The sequence below is a fragment of the Schistocerca gregaria genome, chromosome 8 (assembly GCF_023897955.1).
Source record: "Schistocerca gregaria isolate iqSchGreg1 chromosome 8, iqSchGreg1.2, whole genome shotgun sequence".
NCBI lineage: Eukaryota > Metazoa > Arthropoda > Insecta > Orthoptera > Acrididae > Schistocerca > Schistocerca gregaria.
The window spans coordinates 497,074,536-497,095,008 of record NC_064927.1 but is presented as its reverse complement, the minus strand read 5'-3'; the positions used below and the strand labels follow the sequence as shown (position 1 = coordinate 497,095,008).

The 20,473-nt window shown below is 44.1% G+C and overlaps 1 protein-coding gene across 3 annotated transcripts in view; it reads right to left on the bottom strand.

The window, feature by feature from the left end:
* The window catches only part of LOC126284860 (UDP-glycosyltransferase UGT5-like), a 104,377-nt gene that overhangs the window by 43,599 nt on the left and 40,305 nt on the right, over positions 1–20,473 (bottom strand). Inside the window, exon 1 of one of the 3 annotated variants that reach the window (XM_049984094.1) lies at positions 12,498–12,600. The exons of 1 other annotated variant lie outside the window; for it this stretch is intronic. The gene's annotated coding sequence lies outside the window, so the exon portion shown is untranslated. Of the gene's footprint in view, positions 1–12,497; positions 12,601–20,473 lie in introns of those variants that run through there. One more of the 3 variants, XM_049984096.1, reaches the window with a different exon arrangement.

Sequence of the window (20,473 nt, the reverse complement as noted above, 5' to 3'; positions counted from 1 at the left end):
TCAGGGATTCCACGCGACGGAGGGTGGATGCATGTATCCCCGCTAACGTAGGACATTTTGAACATTTCCTGTAACAAAGTGTTTGAAGTCACGTTGGTACGTTCCATGATTAATGTGATTTGAAGAGAAGTAATAAAATGAGTTCCAACACGGAAAGTAAGCGTTTCCGGACACATGTCCATATAACATATTTTCTTTCTTTGTGTGTTAGGAACGTTTCCTGAAAGTTTGGCCGTACCTTTTTGTAACACCCTGTATACTGCCTGGCAAAAAACTTCGTACATGTGCACAGCATCGGTGGGTGTGTGAATGATTAGAGCTACTATTGCCTGTGAGAGGTAGAATGGCATACATGTGCGCATTAAAACTGTGTACCGGACCGAGACTCGAACTCCGGACCTTTGCCTTTCTCTGGCAAGTGCTCTACCAGTAGAGCATTTGCCCGCGAAAAGGCAAAGGTCCCGATTTCGAGTTTCGGTCCGGTACACAGTTTTAATCTGCCAGGAAGTTTCGTATCAGCGCACACTCCGCTGTAGAGTGAAAATTTTATTCTAGTGCCAAGCTGTATTTTATTTTTAATTTACATGTTTGATACAGATTATAACGGTGTAGTACTAATGCCTGAATGGTCTCTTCTGCCATATCCTTACAGCGTGGCCGTAAGAAGAATCGCGGTTTGGGTTGAGGTCTTGGTGTTCGGTTTGTATTTCAGCTAGGCCCAAGGGGCGCAAAGTATTTGGTTTAGCGCCGACCAGTGGCCGTGTGTATACCCACTGGAACCCGTCTCGCTGTAGCTCTATGTTACTGTATAGTAAGCAAGGCCAGAATGGCGAACAGGAGGTGGCGCCCAGGCAAATTTTGCGAATCGATTAATTCCTTCTGCGAGAGGTTTTAATTGAAAGGAGTGCTCAGCTAATGGCACAATTTGTATGTGCGCCGTTCGGATTTTACAAGCAAAAACAGTCACCTTCATTTGGACTTTACGTAAAAAAAAAGAAATACATTTTGTGGGAGGTTTCTGAAGCGCGGCACTTCTATACTTCAAATTTGTACGAATCGATTCAAACTTTGCATTAAGTAGACACACGGATAAAGTCAAAATAAAATCCTTTCTATCCAATAATCTTTACCCGTTGTCGACATACGGTGGTGTAAAGTCGAACTAAATGTACTACGTAGAATTCGTTCTTACGTGAGATAAATACACGGAAAGTGAACCAAATAAATAAAAATGCATTATTATGATAAAATTAAAAACTCACTTTCAAACGGTAGTTTCATTTGGATTTCCAGGTTAAGAATCACATTTTTTGTGAGGTTCTTTTACGCGCTCCATTTCTGTATTTCAAACTCGTGTCAATCGATTCAAACTTTGTAAGGAGGTACACAAGTATATGCAATTGATGGGCGTCCTGTTGTTTCGTGTTAGCTTTAACCGTTGCCACGATACAAGCAACTTGGTCCGAAAGAGAATAAGAAGACCTATACCAGATCAGTAGTCGCCGGAGTCAACAAAAATATACATCGATTGACAAGCCATGACAATGGCAAAGTGTCAAAATTATGATGGAGTAAGAGCTGTGTACCACAATGAAAAAGCACAAAAGAAGAGAGTATGTCGTGGGCAGAGTCTGGGATGTAAAAAGCACCAGTATGTCAAGATGTTTTGATTCAAACGTCTTTGAAGCTACCAGACAATTCTAAAGATAGTTTCCCTCTTTTACATCCCTAACTTCGTCCAGGACATATTCGCCTTTTTTGTGCTATGGTAGGAGTATCTTTCGTTCCGGTCTCTTAATGACTGGGCCTCTCACCGATGCCCTCCTAGTTTCGTTGTCCCGTGACAGATGGCAGCAGTGCAGAGCAGGAACATTCCCAAATGGCGTCTGACATAGAGATGCATTTTACACATGTGTGAATAGATTCCTGTCGAAGAAATTTCACGATTGTAAATCCATTGCCGCATGATAAATGAGTATGGGGACAATATATACTGGGAAATACGCAGAAGACAGTGTAACTTCGTGCATGTGCACAGCATCGGTGTGTGTGTTAATGATTAAAGCTACTATTGTCTGTGACAGATAGAATGGCGTACATGTGCACATTCGTGCTTTTACAAGGCCTGTTAGGGTACTTAGCGAGTGTGAACAGCGTCAGATGTTGAGTGATCGATGTGAAAGACACAAACTACTAATGCGAGACATCGTTATCAACACCTGACAGAGTTTAAAAAGTGGTCTCACTGTACATCTCCATTTGGCCAGCTGGTAGAATCTGGCAATGTCCAGGTGTGACAGTGACCTAGTCTTGGACTGCATGGGAACACGAGAGCAGGCATAGTCAGCCACCAGGTACCGATCGACGTCTGACGACCACAAGGGATTAGATTAGATTAGATTAGATCAGTACTTGTTCCATAGATCATAATACGACACTTCGTAATGATGTGGAAAGTGTCAGGTTAATAAAAGGTGTCTATACAAGATATTACATTACACAAAATATTACATGACACTCAATATTCATAATTTTTAATTTTTTGTGGGGGTTGGGAAGTTGCCCACTTTCTATACCCAAAAAATTCATCTAATGAGTAGAGGGAGTTGCCAATAAGAAATTCTTTTAATTTCCTTTTAAATGCTATATGGCTCTCTGTCAGACTTTCGATGCTATTAGGTAAGCGATCAAAGACTTTTGTGGCAGCATAATTTACCCCCTTCTGAGCTAAAGTTAGATTTGACCTTGAGTAGTGAAGATCATCCTTTCTCCTAGTGTTGTAGCCATGTTCACTGCTATTACTTTTGAATTCGTTGGGATGTTAACAAAAAATTTCGTAAGTGAATATATATATATATATATATATATAGTGAAGATCTCTAGCTCTTTAAATAAGTGTCTGCAGGATGATCTTGGATGAGCTCCAGCAATTATTCTGATTACACGCTTCTGTGCAATGAACACTCTTTTACTCAATGATGAGTTACCACAGAATATGATGCCATACTAAAGCAGAGAATGAAAATAGGCGTGGTAAGCTAATTTACTCAGATGTATATCGCCAAAATTTGCAATGACCCTAATACCATATGTAGCTGAACTCAAACGTTTCAGCAGACCCTCAGTGTGCTTTTTCCAGTTCAACCCCTCATCAATGCATACACCTAGAAGTTTTGCATATTATAACTTAGCTACCGATTTATGATCGAAGTCTATATTTATTAATGGGGTCATTCCATTTACTGTGTGGAACTGTGCATACTGTGCTTTGTCGAAGTTTAATGAGAGCCCATTTGCAGAGAACCACTTAATGATTTTCTGAAAAACATTGTTTACAATTTCACCAGTTAATTCTTGTCTGTCGGACGTGATAGCTATACTTGTATCATTGGAAAAAAGTACCAGCTTTGCATCTTCGTGAATATAGAATGGCAAGTCATTAATATATATTATGAACAGAAGAGGACCCAAGACCGAACCTTGCGGCACCCCACTGTTGATTGTTCCCCAGTTTGAGAAATCGCATCGCCGCATTGTCCGCTAAGCACATCGTAACCCCGTGACACCAGAGCCTGCCATCCGAGAAAAAGTAATGGACTCCTGCAACATTCTGTCTCGCACCACACCACTGGTCAGAGGCTGTCAGCAGCCAGTTCTACCGCGCCATGCGTACTCCGCTACCTAGGATGGCCGTCAGTGCCGAGTACGATGAAGACATGAGGACAGCTGCGACCCTTCCAATTTTTTGGACAGACGCAGCGGTGATAAAGTTGGCGTTGTGGTGTGGGGAGTCATTGGGTGTGATTTCAGTTCATGGCTGGGGGTTCCTGGGGGAACTATGAGCTATGCTATGTTGTGGGCGTCATGCCTAACCCTTCACGTGACATTAAGGTGCTGGCATTTTTCAACAGGACAACTCTCGCCCACACATGGCGTGTGTCTCCAGGAACTGCCTACATGGCGTCGAGGTACTCCTGTGGCCAGCAATATACTGTACCCAACATAACATGACTGAGCGAGGGGGCGCAGTGATTCGCACACTGTATAATGTCTCTTGCAGCGGTCTCCCTGCGATATTTTCAGAAATTTTATAAATTATATAACTCAGTACATATCTCGAAATATCTCTTCTTATCTTACCGATTCCTAAACTTTAATATACGATGATTATCAATGCAAAGTAGTTTCAAGCCCTATTATTCAAATGGTGCAAATGGCTTTGAGCACTATGGGACTTAACATCCATGGTCATCAGGCCCCTAGTACTTAGAACTACTTAAACCTAATTAAACTAAGGACAGCACACAACACCCAGTCATCACGAGGTAGAGAAAATCCCTGACCCCGCCGGGAATCGAACCCGGGAACCCGGGCGTGGGAAGCGAGAACGCTACCCCACGATCACGAGCTGCGGACCCTTATTATTCCTTGGAGCGTCCATTTACTCCATGGAATAGCTTCTCTGCTATGTGTTTTCTCTTATGAAAAGATTGAGGCAATGCTTGCCGATTAGCCGTGAAAGAAGGAGGATGGACATGTATGTATTGTTGAGCTAGTCGCCATCTTGATGAGATTCTGTATGAGAGGGGATTTAATACATGAACTAAACTAAAGTATGTGTGTTCGCGTATTATTTAACTGATTATTATTGACAGTGTCTGCTTACTACGCTGTGTTGCACGGGACCAGTGGGGAACGTCTGATTTACACTGGACGAACCTGCCGTTTTGTATGCTCACGATATCCAGTTTATTACTTCAAATAAATAGGCTAACACGGCCTTATCAGCAGATCTCCCGTCTTCCCCATGTGATCACCGAAACTTAATAATTATTACAAATGTTTTCAGGAGATCGACTGACAATTTTCGTCGCACCGAGACTTCGAATTTGCTTCACTGCCTTATGGGATTTAAGTTAAGCTCAATTTAATCAGGATAGAACAGTATTCAACTGTGTGAATCTGATAAGCCTGCTTTGTGAATGAAAATTCCCTTAACATACGCATGTTTTTACTATCCTGACCAGTGAAGCTAAATCAGGCCGGTGTGAGAGAGGTTTTTAAATTTTTCGAATACCACAAAAAAAATTAAAACTAGACTGGCATTCGGGAAGACGGTGGTTCAGACGTGTGTCCGGCCATCCGTATTTAGGTTTTTCACGATTTCTCTAAATCGCTCCAGCCAAATGCAAGCATGGTTCCTTTAAAAGGGCGTGGCCAATTTCCTTCCCCATAATCTGAGCTCGTGCTCCATCTCTAAAGACCTCAGTGTCGTTGGGACGTTAAACCCAAACTTCCTTTCTTTCTTTCTTTCTTCCTTCCTTCCAGTACAACATTAGTGGCAGCAGCTCGGATGTGAACTTGTCAGTGGGGAAGCGAGCCAGCTCTAGTCAGACAAGGGAAATAAAGTGCTGACTTTTCCCCAGTTGCATGGCCAAGGTCAGTCCAACAGATCGCCTGAGATATGCTGCGACCATCCAGCAAAGAGACAGCACCGTATACCTTTTGTAAAACTTAAATGTTCAAATACTGTATCAAAACTTGGTCGGATTACGTAAGGTGGAATATTGTGATTGTCAACATCGTTCACTAATTAGTTACTTCGAAAATCCACTTTTCGTAAAATATTAATGCCAGTCGCACTCGTGTGCGACTGCCGCCACGTTTTAACAGACACCATGTTTCAGATGTAGAAACGTGCCTAATAACTTTCCCTTATGTCACACAACTCCTCCTTGGTGTTGGGATTTTTTCGTCGGTGTATTTATTTGTCACCAAGACTTTAGCATTTATGTTCTTTAGCTTAGATATTCCCTGTTTTTGGAATATACGCCAAGCTTTATGTCTACTACGGCGATTGCTTTATACAACCTATTTTAGACATCTGATGCTTTATTAGCGTCTGCACACAGCGGTCGACGCGTCACTCCTGACACAGCAGAGCCACACTTTGTCTGCAGGGTCGTTCTGTAGCTGGACCGTCCAATAAAGATTCACAGTCAAATTTCCAGACATTGACGCTGGACGTCGTAAAAACTTTTCCCAACAACTCGGGTGAACCTGCGGTGGCGATCGTCAAAGCTGTGGAACTGGTTGGACCCAGCTGCTGGTCAGGTGTTGACGGCCGTAGCAGGCGGGCTGCCGCTCTTCCTAGACAAATGTGCGTGGAGGGTGTGGAAACATGACAGTACACAGATGAAACATTGCTCTGTTTAACTGTGCGAGTGAGCTTTCCCTTTGTGTTATGGCGTCCGTGAAAGGAAATGGGAGACATTTGTTTCGGAGTGACCCTCGTACTTACATTGCGACCATAAAAGCTGTGACATGACCTTTACTTCTACATCTGCGCAGGCCGCTGTGGCCGAGCGGTTCTAGGCGCTTCAGTCTGGAACCGCGCGACTCCTACGGTCGCAGGTTCGAATCCTGCCTCGAGCATGGATGTGTGTGATGTCCTTAGGTTAGTTAAGTTAGTTAAGTTTAAGTAGTTCTATGTTCTAGGGCAAAAACTGTAGAGGAAGACAGAGATTGGAATACGTCAAGCAAATAATTGAGGATGTAGGTTGCAGGTGCTACTCTGAGATGAAGAGGTTAGCACAGGAAAGGAATTCGTGGCGGGCCGCATCAAACCAGTCAGTAGATTGATGAAAAAAAAAAAAGTTCTAGGGGACTTATGACCTCAGGTGTTAAGTCCCATAGTACTCAGAACCATTTGAACCATTTGAGCTCCCATTGTACTGCGTGCCAACTTCGCCGCCACGTTTGTAGCACCTTCCTAACTGTGTTCGAAAGGTGTTTACATCAAGAGTCTAAAGTAACATCAGGATACTTTAGCTTACCGTTGTACTTGACTATGCCACGATAGCCAAACCGTAGGCGGACCTTTGCTCATTCTAGGCGATTGGAGAGGTGGAAAATACATACTTCTGTTTTATTGAAACTGGGTCTAAGTCCCTACATCTTAAAATATTCGTAAAGTTTAGTGAGGCTGTTTGTTAGGTGTTACTCACATTCAGAAAGTTCTACGTCTAGGGGACTGATGACCTCAGATGTTAAATCTCATAGTGCTTAGAGCCATTTGAACCATTTGAACCTCACTCATAGGATCAAAGCTCTGGGCCATTAGCTTTATGTGGAGTTAACACAATGTGTAATGAGTGTCCAAATTTGGGATATTTTCTACCACGCTGGTTGCACATTTCGCCATTGCTGCTGAGAAAGCAACTGACACCTTGTGACAAAAAAGGAATGGGAATTTTTTACTTTCATGGGCTTTATGCATTCGATTTTCACATTTTTGTTAGCTTGTTCGTACACTTTTACCTGGCATATGTTGGCATTTCAGCTGTTTTGATTGTTGAGTTTATTGTTGACAATCGAAAACGTTATGCTTGTTTTCGAACGCTCGGCGTATTTTTACTTTCGAAAAATGTGGATCAAAGAATTTACATTAAATTTTGCGTGGAAAACGGAATAAAATGCAGCGGTGCATCGGAAAGGTTGGCTTTAGCTTTTGGCTGATATACTACGAGTAAGACAATACTTTATAAGTGGTACAAATGTTTCAGAGAGGGTCGAGAAGGCGTCGAAGTCGACGACCGCTGTGGACGCCCTAGCACGTCACTTACCGATGGCAGTGTGGAGGGCGCAAACAAGAAGGTTCTGCAAAACCGCGGAAAAAATGGTTCAAATGGCTCTGAGCACTATGGGACTTAACATCTGAGGTCATCAGTCCCCTAGACTTAGAACTGCTTAAACCTAACTAACCTAAGGACATCACACACATCCATGCCCGAGACAGGATTCGAACCTGCGACCGTAGCACCTGCGCGGTTCCGGACTGAAGCGCCTAGAACCGCTCTTCCACAGCGGTCGCCCATGAGTGAGGACCTTGAACTTTTGCTCGTATTACGCCAGTGTACCACGAATTTGATGCTCGTACGAGTAGTCCTATAAAAAGTGTCTTTTTTTCTTAGTCTTGTACTTTTTATATCTACCTATACATGTCTAACTCGTTTGGCACATCCATCCGAAAGAGTTCACATACAGGCATAGAGTATCAGGCAAATGAGGGACAAACAGCGGCTTTCATGACGATTACGCTGCCTGCATAGGCACTGGAATTTCTCCTCGTCTCTGCGTACGCAAAGTTGCATGACTCGTGTATCACACAATACGTAACGCGTGTTTGAATGACAACATTTTCATCATCGTCCCCCTTGCTTAATCTGATTCGCCAGATAACAATTTCGACCTCAGAGCGATTTATCCAGTGGAAGATTTTGTACTGGCGCTGTTGGTCACATTGAAACGGGCCAATCAGAGCCGTTTCCAAAAATGAGGGTTTCAAGAATGGACACACGAGAGATTTAACTCCACCTGCTACTTAGCTAAGACGACACCAAGTCTCTGGAGGAAAGACAAGCTGTTATACAGAGTGGTTCCTTTTCTCATAGCGTCTTTTCACACCTTTTTCTCCTGATTAATATTACGAATGGCTGATTGTACAGAATGAGTGATTTTATTTCAGAGTTACCAAGTGGAAGCTAAGTCTGCACTAAGGTGTATGAAACTCGCCAACTCAGCCAATGAAGGGACGTAGCTGAGAGGTTAGTCTGGTACACTAGATCAACTGTGTAGGAAATGGTAGAATTATCGGCCGTATTGGTAGCATTGGTAGGAAAAGAAACGTAAATGAATGTGTAAGAAGGAAAGTGGGAGCCGACGACTTTTCTTTTCTTTTTTTGCACGTAATTAGAACCACATGAAATTCAATGTTAGCCCATTGTGCATTTCATATGCTTACAGAATACGAATTGCATTTTCTAAGTAATAATAATTAGATGATCGCGTAGCTTCTGCAGTTTTATGGAACCAAGGCAATTACTTTTGATGCAAGGACAGCTTTATAGTCTTTTGCACTCAACAAAACCTTCTTCATGATCGAATAAGAGTTCCCTGTTATTCATAAATGCAAAAGTTGTTTATCAATAACAAAAACACATTTTATATAAGTTCGATTAAGTATTTATGTCTGATATAGCAGCGTTTTGCGGTTCTTATATTTCACCTTCTTCTTGAGGAAATTGTATTTTCTAGCGCTATGTGGTAAACCTATATTGTTTTATTTTTTTCTGCAACATCCCTGTCTTTCACGTTCGGATTAACAATTTTCAAGTGAAACATGAATTGAATATTGAGTTTCAATTTTGCTATAAATATTGTCTACTTTTAAGTAACAGTCCCGAGGATAACTACAGATAGAACAAAAAATGTTCCATAGGTTAGCGAGCCCGTTATACATGCTCACTCAGTTTCTCGATGGTCCATCACTTTCTGTTTTCAGGGGAATCTAGTAAGACACTAATCGCATACGTGAAGAAAGTGACCGCTATGAGGGAATGTCTGACAGGTATGCAACACTCCAAATCTACAGGTAATGCGTGCACAACCTTAACTGACCAAAGCCAGTAGGAAAACTACTCTAGTCTACGCTCCACGATAACCTATGATAGCCTTACATCCCTAGTTCTGGCGCGTTCAACGAGTGGAATTGGTCTAGCCTCTCTAACGGCACTTCATAAGCCCTCCCCCGTTACCGTCCAAAAGGTGAGTGAGCATGGAGCAGACTTACTTTTCGGTAGGTCACGCGCTCTTGAGCTGTTTAGTTGATTTCTGGATTTCGGTATTGCAATATGGGTTATTAATTCTTAAAGGTGTTTCATATATCTCTTTCAGCTGTCCTATATTAGGGAGAGTTAGCTGCGTTCTTTTTTTGTTCTTTTTGCCGTTTTGTGAATGCAGATAGTAAGTTGGCACGATGTGTTGATTTCTCGCAAGACGTGCTACATTTATTCCATCATAATTAAAGTTGTTTAATGAGATTTCAGACCATTATTCCCTGGACCCCGCACGTGTTGCTAGTATGGGACTGAACGTCTCCTCAAACAATCGAGTATTAAATTGCATGCGACCTCCGCGATCGTCTTTCGTCGTACCATTTTTTTTTTTTTTTCGAATGCAAACATACTGGTGGATTCTAGAGATAGACGAATTGTCTTTGTTATGACATGACCAAGCGTTTTTTTTTTTTTTTCGTTAGCTGTTGCATTATGCTGTTATTCCTCTTTCAGTACGTGAACCTTCTTTCGGTATGAATACCTACATGAGTATGGAATTTATCTCCATTGTCCAATTTGAATTTTGTAACAGTTTGTAATGACACATATTACTAGCCCATACCTTCCCCCCTTGGTTTCTGAATAGATTCGTAGTAGGGCCTACAGGGTTCGCTAGAAATTAACGTCGTCTTTTTCCTCACTTTGTGTTTGAATGGTAGAACAAACGTGTTCCCTATGTCATTTCTCCCTTGTCTTCTACTACTCACCTTTACGTGACTACTTTTCAATCTATACTGAACTGCCTGACGCAGGGTCATCGAACCACGTCCGCAATATTTCCCTACCATTCCACTTTCGAACAGTGCGCGAGAAAAACGAACACTTAAATATTTCCGTAAGAAATCTGATTTATTTTGTTACGATGACCACTTCTCCCTAGGCACGTGGCCCCGAAAAAATTTTTTTTTTCACATTCAGTCAGAAACGGAAACTTCGTAAAAATATCTTACCGCAACGAAAAACCGCTTCTGATTTTATAACTGCCACCCCAACTCGCGTATCATGTCCGTGACAGCCTCTCCCCTATTGCGTGATAATACAAAACGGGCTGCCCGTTTTTCAACTTTTTCCACTTTCTCCACCAAACTTACCTATTTAGGATTCCACAATGCACAGCAGCACTCTAGCAGAGAACGCACAAGTGTAGCGGGGACCAGTCTGGTTAGTGGATTTGTCGCGTTTTCCAACTATTCTGCCAATAAAACGTAATCTTTGGTGCGCCTTCCCCACAATATTGTCTATGTGATCGTTCCATTTTAAGTTGTTCATAACTGCTATGCCCAGGTATTTGGTTGAATTGACAGCCTTTTGATTCGGGTGGTTTATCGTGTAGCCGAGCTTTAACGGATTCCTTTCAGTGCTCCTGTGGACGATTTCACACTTTTCAGTATTTAGGGCCAATTGCCACCATTCACACCATACAGATGTTGTGTCTAAATTATTTTGTAATTGGTTTTGATGTTCTGATGACTTTACTAGGCAGTAATTGAGAACACCATCCGCAAAGAACCTAATGTGTGCTCAGATTGTCAATAAACTACTTAGTTACATTAGGAACATAAGACCTCTTTGGGGAATCCAGGTATCACTTCCGTTTTACTGGGTGACTTTCCGATAGTTTTTACGAACTACGTACGACCTTTCTCACCGGAAGTCACGAATCGAGTCAGACAACTCAGTCGATAATCCATTGCTGCTTTATACAGTAATTCCGGTTCCTGTTCCATTCTGTAGTCTGTTCCCGACCCCTCAACGAGACCTGTATGTGTGTACCCTGAATAAGGTCACTTAAAGAATGTTCTGTTATCAGAACCCCACCATAGATCTGTAGTGTCGCCTTCCACTACAAGCTTTCCACAATGTCCTAGTTATCCGTTGTGAAAGTTATCATCAGTGATAAATATTACAGGCCATACTCCATACACAAATGTTGTATGATGAAGGTAAGCATGGTAGGTACCGAATGTGTCTTGATTAGAGCGAGGTGGATAAATAGTCACATCAGATTAGTGATCATAATCTGTGACACAAAGATACTCTTCTAAAACACGCCGCCCGCATCTCGTGGTCGAGCGGTAGCGTTCTCGCTTCCCGCGTCCGGGTTCCCGGGTTCGATTCCCGTCGGGGTCAGGGATTTTCTCTGCCTCGTGATGGCTGGGTGTTGTGTGTTGTCCTTAGGTTAGTTAGGTTTAAGTAATTCTAAGTTCTAGGGGACTGAGGACCATAGATGTTACGCCCATAGTGCTCAGAGCCATTTGAACCATTTTAAAACACGCCCCTATTTATTTGGGGTCACCACCTATGACTGTGTACACAGTCCATTTTCTTACACCCCAGTTTCAACGTTACTTAAAGTACCTTCCATATTTACTCTTACCCCTGTTGCAAAGAACACGTCAAAAAATGTAACCATATTCTCGTGTAAATAAACCTTTCGTGCCATACACATATGCTTTTCAAGTAATGAAATATAACATTATCTTGAAAAATCTTTGGAAGTAAGTGTCCTTTTGAGTCCACAAATACGCTGCAACAGCAACTGACCACGTCGGCGTGGACAGAGCATATGACAGTGTACACAAACATATAACAAAATAATCAGTACCAAAACTGTTCAAGAAATAGATATGCACGTGCTTGTTCACTGCACGAAGTTAGCATCGCGCGCACACACACACACACACACACACACACACACACACACACACACACACACACACACACATCAATCAAGTACATGCAAAAGATATCATTTGACAACTGACGCAATTACACCAAACTGGACATTCGTAGGCATACTTTTTAGCACAATCAACCCACCTCCGTCTGTGTGTGTACGTACAGCAAGTGACTCTGCTCGCGTATTTTTAGCGCGCCGGTTCACTGGGCCACTGATACTCGGCCAGAGGCGCGTAACTTTTATACGGTGTCCACACTGCGATAAGGGCACGTTAACACAGCCGGAGGACGCCTTATCACAGACTCACGAGCACTGCGACTCGTCAGTTCGGAGACTCAAAACAGACGTCACCGCCTGCCATTACTTAAGGGGCCGCTAGGAGAAGTGGCGCTGAGGTTCCTCTTGTCCATTTCACACGCACTTGGGCCTATCCATTTTGAACGAGTCTAAAGAACGAGGCAGGTGTTATTCGCGCACAGGCTGTAATTTGTGTTATGCGAGGTGTGCTTGAATGATGACAGCGCCTTTAACTGGTTTGATTTCAAAGAGAGAAAAGATTGTAGTGCCCTTGGGCACCACCCTGTGGAAGTATGGCGACTGCTGGGAGCGTTAAGTTAGCGGCTTGTGCCTACTTCAGACAGCATCTGCCCCGATAGCTGAGTGATGGTCAGAGGGCTAGCTGCCCTCTGTAATAAAAAAAAAACTGAGTTAAGGGACCAACAACGAACTGAAACGGGTGTCTTTCGAAGTCCGCCCAGAGCAGATACAACGAACGAAAACGAACAAAATGAGGTTTAAAAAAAAAAGTGGTCAGCGTGACGGATTGCCGCCCTACGGGCCCGGGTTCGCTTCCCGACTGGGTCGGTGATTTTCTCCGCTCAGGGACTGGGTGTTGTGTTGTATTCATCATCATTTCATCCCCATCCGGTTCGCAGCTAACCCAATCTGGCGTCGAATGTAATAAGACCTGCTGTACCAAGGCAGCCGAAACTGCCCCGAAAGGCGCCACCTGGCCAATGACAGCAAACGCTCATTTCCATTTCCACTTGAGACTACGCTTTTTCGCTTCGCGCCCAACTAGCCATTCCCTCGTAGTCAGATCCGTTGCAGCTACTCTTTTATTTTCTGATGAATAAACTGGACAGCACCTTGTTCCAAAATTCCCGCATACTGTGTAAGTAAGCTGTTTAGGTTTTTATACTGGTAACGGCACGTAGCGCTCTATATGAAAACCACTGGCTGTGCTGCGTGCAGTCTGTGGCTGGTTTGCATTGTTGTTTGCTATTGTAGTGTTGGGCAGCTGGATGTTAACAGCGCGTAGCGTTGCGCAGTTGGAGGTGAGCCGCCAGCAGTGCTGGATGTGGGGAGAGAGATGGCGGAGTTTTGAGAGCGGATGGTCTGGACTTGTGTCCATCAGAGACAGGAAATTTGTAAGACTGGATGTCATGAACTGCTATATATAATATGACTTTTGAGCACTATTAAGGTAAATGGATTGCTTGTTCGCTATCAAAATCTTTCATTTACTAACTACGCCTATCAGTAGTTAGTGCCTTCAGTAGTTTGAATCTTTTATTTAACTGACAGTAGTGGCGCTCGCTGTATTGCAGTAGTCCGAGTAACGAAGATTTTTGTGAGGTAAGTGATTTGTGAAAGGTATAGGTTATTGCTAGGCAGGGCCATTCTTTTGTAGGGATTGTTGAAAGTCAAATTGCGTTGCGCTAAAAATATTATGTGTCAGTTTAAGCAGTCATTTATAATTTTTCTAAGGGGACGTTTCAAATGCAATCAAAGCCTTAAACAATCGAGGTGGCCCCTGTTGTTTCCGTTTATCCAGTTGCTTTCGTTTATTGTTTATCCACTCACCATCACAGTTTCTTTCACCGACGGGAAACGAACACGTTATGCAACCCCTAAGCTGTATATTTTTATTACTCTCGTGGAGTATATACATCCTATACAGACAAGGACCGAAAGTGTATAAACATGCGTGTGTGTAGGCTACCAAAACTATTACTTAAACCAGTATAAATCCAATTAGTGAACTGTGTTTTTCCCAATAGATGGTAAGAATTCTCCGTTCAAATATATAACAATATTTTCTAAGGCAGCAACAGAGTAATCGTGTAGCGCTGTGTCGCTTAAACATCTGTTAAGTTTTACTCTAATTGTATGTAGGAAGCTACCTAGAGATGACTCGAAATGCACTGTGATGAAATAATTATGCCGAAAAACTCCTTTTCTAGCTGGGAACTAAAAAGTACCTAAAAACAAATTTGCAAACTGACACACGTTACAAGAGCACGAAGAAGTTCACATTGTTCTTTGATCACCTCACTGAGACTGCAGCAGATACATGCTCAAAATGTGCAGCAATCATTGAGCGACTGCAAGTTGTCTCAAAGTGGGATAGAACATCACATATATCTTCCCTGCTGTAAGTACAGTTCTTTGTACTTACTGATATACAGTTTAACTTACATACTTCCAACTACGATACATATTTTACAAGTTCAATAAGTTAACGCTAAATCTAACAAGTCTGAGGAAAGCACTCCGTCTTCAGGCCACGAGTGGCCTACCGGAACCATCCGACCGCCGTGTCATCCTCAGTGGAGGATGCGGATAGGAGGGGCGTGGGGTCATCACACCGCTCTCCCGGTCGTTATGACGGCATTCTTCACCGAAGCCGCTACTGTTCGGTTAAGTAGTTCCTCAATTGGCATCACAAGGCTGAGTACACCCCGAAAATTCTCACCAGCGCATGGCGGCCTGGATGGTCACCCATCAAAGTGCTGAACACGCCCGAAAGCGCTTAACAAACGGGAACCGGCGTATCCAGTGCGGTAAGGCCGTTGCCAACAAGTATTAGTGATACATAAAATATAAAATTGTAAAATGTTTAAAGCCACGTATAGCAGCCATACATACGATTAAAATATTCTGATGTAAATCATCGTCTAGTTGAACATGTGTTTACATGGTACGTGCTGCTAATACTCAGATTGCGTCCGGTACTTATACAAGAGATTTAGCGTTAAGTTATTGAACGTGTGGCTTACATAATATTTATCTTTTTAACAGATCTCAGGATGGCAGTGTCCCGAAAATGGTAATAAAGTGTAAAAAATCTGCGTGATCAAGACGGATTTGTGAAAATAAAGTGCCAAAAATGATTGCGGACTCATTTACAGACCTTATGTTTTCAGTGAACATGTTATATATTTTACTCATTGTCTTCATCACCTTCTGTATAAAGTAACTTTAGAAGCTATTATCCAATAGTCTTGCATATATCTGATTTTACTGAGATTGTCAGCTTAATTTAATTTTTATAAAGGCTGTTAAATTGTTTTACCACACTCTTATCTTCTCTTCTGTTGAGTGTAATTGTCCTATTACGCATCATTCACGTACACAGAACACATATAGGTTTTCGATGTTTAGTCTCACTGCTTGCTGGTGCGTTCCTTTCACATTTATTTCAAATGTTCAAATGTGTGTGAAATGTTATGAGACTTAACTGCTACAGTCATCAGTCCCTAAGCTTACACACTACTTAACCTTAAGTATCCCAAGGACGAACACACAGACACCCATGCCCGAGGGAGGACTCGAACCTCCGCCGGGACCAGCCGCACAGTCCATGACTGCAGCGCCTTTGACCTCTCGGCTAATGCCGCGCGGCACATTTATTTACTGTTTACCGTTTTGTATTGTCTTTGTATTGCACTGTCAAATGTGTTTTGATCTGTCTTTGGATCACACTCTCCATGTTTGATATATTTTTCAATGCTGTTTAGCAGTACAGTATCCCCTTTGATGACAATAGTTAATTATAGTCTTATAATGGCCTTGTAAGGAAAAAATCGGTTAACTAGATAAATTAATGTTGTAGAGCACACACATTTTTGTACTTCTCATTTATATAACGAAAGAGAGAATTAATATGTTGTGTCACAAAAGGATATTGAAAATTTAGATTCAGCTGATGATGTTGGGAGCGTCACAGAGGGCATAAGAAATCCGTAACAGCAGCGGGGAGCAATTAACGGACAGCGGATGTCTTCCCTGCAGTAAGCCGTAGTGTCTTGGTAGTGGGTGAAGCAGACAAATGGAAACCAAATATGCGAACTGTTGGAAACGTTGACTATACTAGAAAATGTTTCCAGCACAGAAATGTTTTGGACAGGAAAAAATAGATAACTGTATCACAACACGAGAAGGGAATTTACTAAACTTTTACAAAATGAAACAATGGAAAATCCACGATGTAATGTAGCAAATGTCTGGCTCCAGCTGCCAGAGTCTGTGGTCATGTGTGTGTGAGTTGCTTTTGTGCGAGTATGTGCGTGTGTGTATGTTGTCTGTTTCTGACAAAGGCCTTGTTCGAAAGCTAATTGTGTGACAGTCTTTTTGTTGTGCCTTTCTGCGACTAAGAATCTCCGCTATATTCCAAAAGTAAGAAAGATAACAAAGTATTAACGGAAGGAAGGAAGGGAGAAAAGAAAGTTGCTGGAATTTCCATAAGCAACTTGCAGTTCTCCGTCACGACGTGTTATCGGTTGTTGTGTTTTCATTGGGCCTACATGATATGCTCCTGCGTCTAGGCGGTGCTGTGAACGTTCTTCAGCCTGCTTTGCTCGTATCGACTGTCACAGTAGCGTCACAGTGCAACTCTCGTTGTTATTTCGCCTCCGCAAATAACTTTTATCCCTTTAGTCACGACCATCTGACCGGCCTTGCAGCGAATTTGCAACCGTCATTGTCTGCGTGTGTCTATTGACCCAAAGTCAGGTGCTACAGTAGCAGATAAAGCTAGGTGGCGTCCGGAAACCGGTTCTTACGGTGAGTTAAGAGTCTTGCTCGTGCGAGCGGCAGGCGGAAGATAAGGCTGATCCCTCTGCAAGAGCCACGTCACCTGCAAGGCATTTTACAAGAGGAGGCGACTAAATTAAGCGAAACAGACGCTTGGATTTCGAAGGGTTCGTCAGGGTACAAATCCAACTGCGTCCAAGTCACGTTAGGCGAATGCCGTAGTGTTTTCTACATCAGTGTCTCGGATAAATTAGTTTCCCGTTCAGCTGATACTTCGCACCTTATCTACTGCCCCGTAATTCGACGGTACGGTAGGTCTATCCTCCTTTCCGTTATTATCGTCTGTCGTGCAGGAATTGGAATCGACGGTTGGGGTCACTAGTTCCATTGTTGCTCATCTTGTCTTCAGAGAACTAGTCCGTACGTAGCACACAGGACACAGCGCAAGTGCAGGCTGCACTCTGCTTGTCGCACAGCGTGGCAACTTAAATGAACACACGACGCGTGCGCATTCGGTGTGTACTGGCGTAGCTCGTACAGAAGGCGGACAGACACCCTGTAACAAGCCGACAACGTTATGCGGGGCCGAAGACTGAAGCCGGGGAAGTCGGTGCTGCGTGCATTGCCAAAATGTCACATAGTTAAATATTTTACTGTTGCTTAATGTGTCAGGGTGGAATTCGATTGCAGCTGCAGTGTTAGTTTCACTTGCCGTAGACAGTAACAAGTGCTGTGTGCCAGCGGTTCCAAAATCGTCGCACGAGGCCCACTTTTAGACCGCGTCAGCGTCGCGCTGGGGCGTGAACGCCGGCCGGCATTCGAAGACAGGATAAAAGTATGCGAAGTGCCGGTCACAACGGCTTGGTCGATTATGTCCTGTCGAAACTGGCCCTTTAAAAAAAATCCTTGTGCCATTAGGTGACTGGAACTGTACAGACCTACATACTGCAATATAGGGCTGGTGCGAAGGCTTGAACGGCTCCTCACGCACAAACATTCACTGACGTGACCAGAGTCATGGGATACCGATAAGGAAATACACTCCTGGAAATGGAAAAAAGAACACATTGACACCGGTGTGTCAGACCCACCATACTTGCTCCGGACACTGCCAGAGGGCTGTACAAGCAATGATCACACGCACGGCACAGCGGACACACCAGGAACCACGGTGTTGGCCGTCGAATGGCGCTAGCTGCGCAGCATTTGTGCACCGCCGCCGTCAGTGTCAGCCAGTTTGCCGTGGCATACGGAGCTCCATCGCAGTCTTTAACACTGGTAGCATGCCGCGACAGCGTGGACGTGAACCGTATGTGCAGTTGACGGACATTGAGCGAGGGCGTATAGTGGGCATGCGGGAGGCCGGGTGGACGTACCGCCGAATTGCTCAATACGTGGGGCGTGAGGTCTCCACAGTACATCGATGTTGTCGCCAGTGGTCGGCGGAAGGTGCACGTGCCCGTCGACCTGGGACCAGACCGCACCGACGCACGGATGCACGCCAAGACCGTAGGATCCTACGCAGTGCCGTAGGGGACCGCACCGCCACTTCCCAGCAAATTAGGGACACTGTTGCTCCTGGGGTATCGGCGAGGACCATTCGCAACCGTCTCCATGAAGCTGGGCTACGGTCCCGCACACCGTTAGGCCGTCTTCCGCTCACGCCCCAACATCGTGCAGCCCGCCTCCAGTGGTGTCGCGACAGGCGTGAATGGAGGGACGAATGGAGACGTGTCGTCTTCAGCGATGAGAGTCGCTTCTGCCTTGGTCCCAATGATGGTCGTATGCGTGTTTGGCGCCGTGCAGGTGAGCGCCACAATCAGGACTGCATACGACCGAGGCACACAGGGCCAACACCCGGCGTCATGGTGTGGGGAGCGATCTCCTACACTGGCCGTACACCTTTGGTGAACGTCGAGGGTACACTGAATAGTCCACGGTACATCCAAACCGTCATCGAACCCATCGTTCTACCATTCCTAGACCGGCAAGTGAACTTGCTGTTCCAACAGGACAATGCACGTCCGCATGTATCCCGTGCCACCCAACGTGCTCTAGAAGGTGTAAGTCAGCTACCTTGGCCAGCAATATCTCCGGATCTGTCCCCCATTGAGCATGTTTGGGACTGGATGAAGCGTCGTCTCACGCGGTCTGCACGTCCAGCACGAACGCTGGTCCAACTGAGGAGCAAGCCGTTCCACAGGACTACATCCAGCATCTCTACGATCGTCTCCATGGGAGAATAGCAGCCTGCATTGCTGCGAAAGGTGGATATACACTGTACTAGTGCCGACATTGTGCATGCTCTGTTGCCTGTGTCTATGTGCCTGTGGTTCTGTCAGTGTGATCATGTCATGTATCTGACCCCAGGAATGTGTCAATAAAGTTTCCCCTTCCTGGGACAATGAATTCACGGTGTTCTTATTTCAATTTCCAGGAGTGTAGATGGCTGTAGTATCGCGTACACGAGGTATAAAAGGACAGTACATTGGTGTAAGTATTATTTGCACTCAGGTGATTCCTGTGAGAAGGCTCCGACGTGATTATGGCCGCACGACGGGAATTAAGACTTTGAGCGCGGAATGGCAGTCGGAGCTGGACGCATGGGACATTCAAATCGGAAATCGTTAAGTAATTCAATATTCCGACATCCACAGTGTCAATAGCGTTCCGAGAACACCGCATTTCAAGCATCACCTCTCAAAACGGACATTGCAATGGCCGACGACCTTCACTTAACGACTGAGAGCAGCGGCGTTCGCCGAAAGTTGTCAGCGCCACCAAACAAGCAACACTGCGTGAAATAACAGCAGAAATCAATTTGAAACTTCCTGGCAGATTAAAACTGGTTGCCGGACCGAGACTCGAACTTGGGACCTTTGCCTTTCGCGGGCAAGTGCTCTTACAACTGAGCTACCGAAGCATGACTCACGCGCCGTCCTCACAGCTTTACTTCCGCCAGTACCTCGTCTCCTACCTTCCAAATTTCACAGAAGCTCTCCTGCATGGTTCTCAATGTCAAATGTCGACGCATGTGAAATTTGTGTGAATACCTACTTTTACCCTTTTCACCTCATATATTTGTATAAACTTTTGTAATTACGAAATATAATAACCACTACCTAATCTCGGAACCGATTGGCCTAGCAGCCTGGTCTCTTCAATCCCACAAACCAACCAACCAACTACTTAATTTCGAGGAGTGTCTCTCTCTTCCTGCCTCCTTCATATCAGTTGAATGGGTATCACTATATTATATCGAGGGTGAAGAACGGAGACCATGTATCTGACAAAAGAC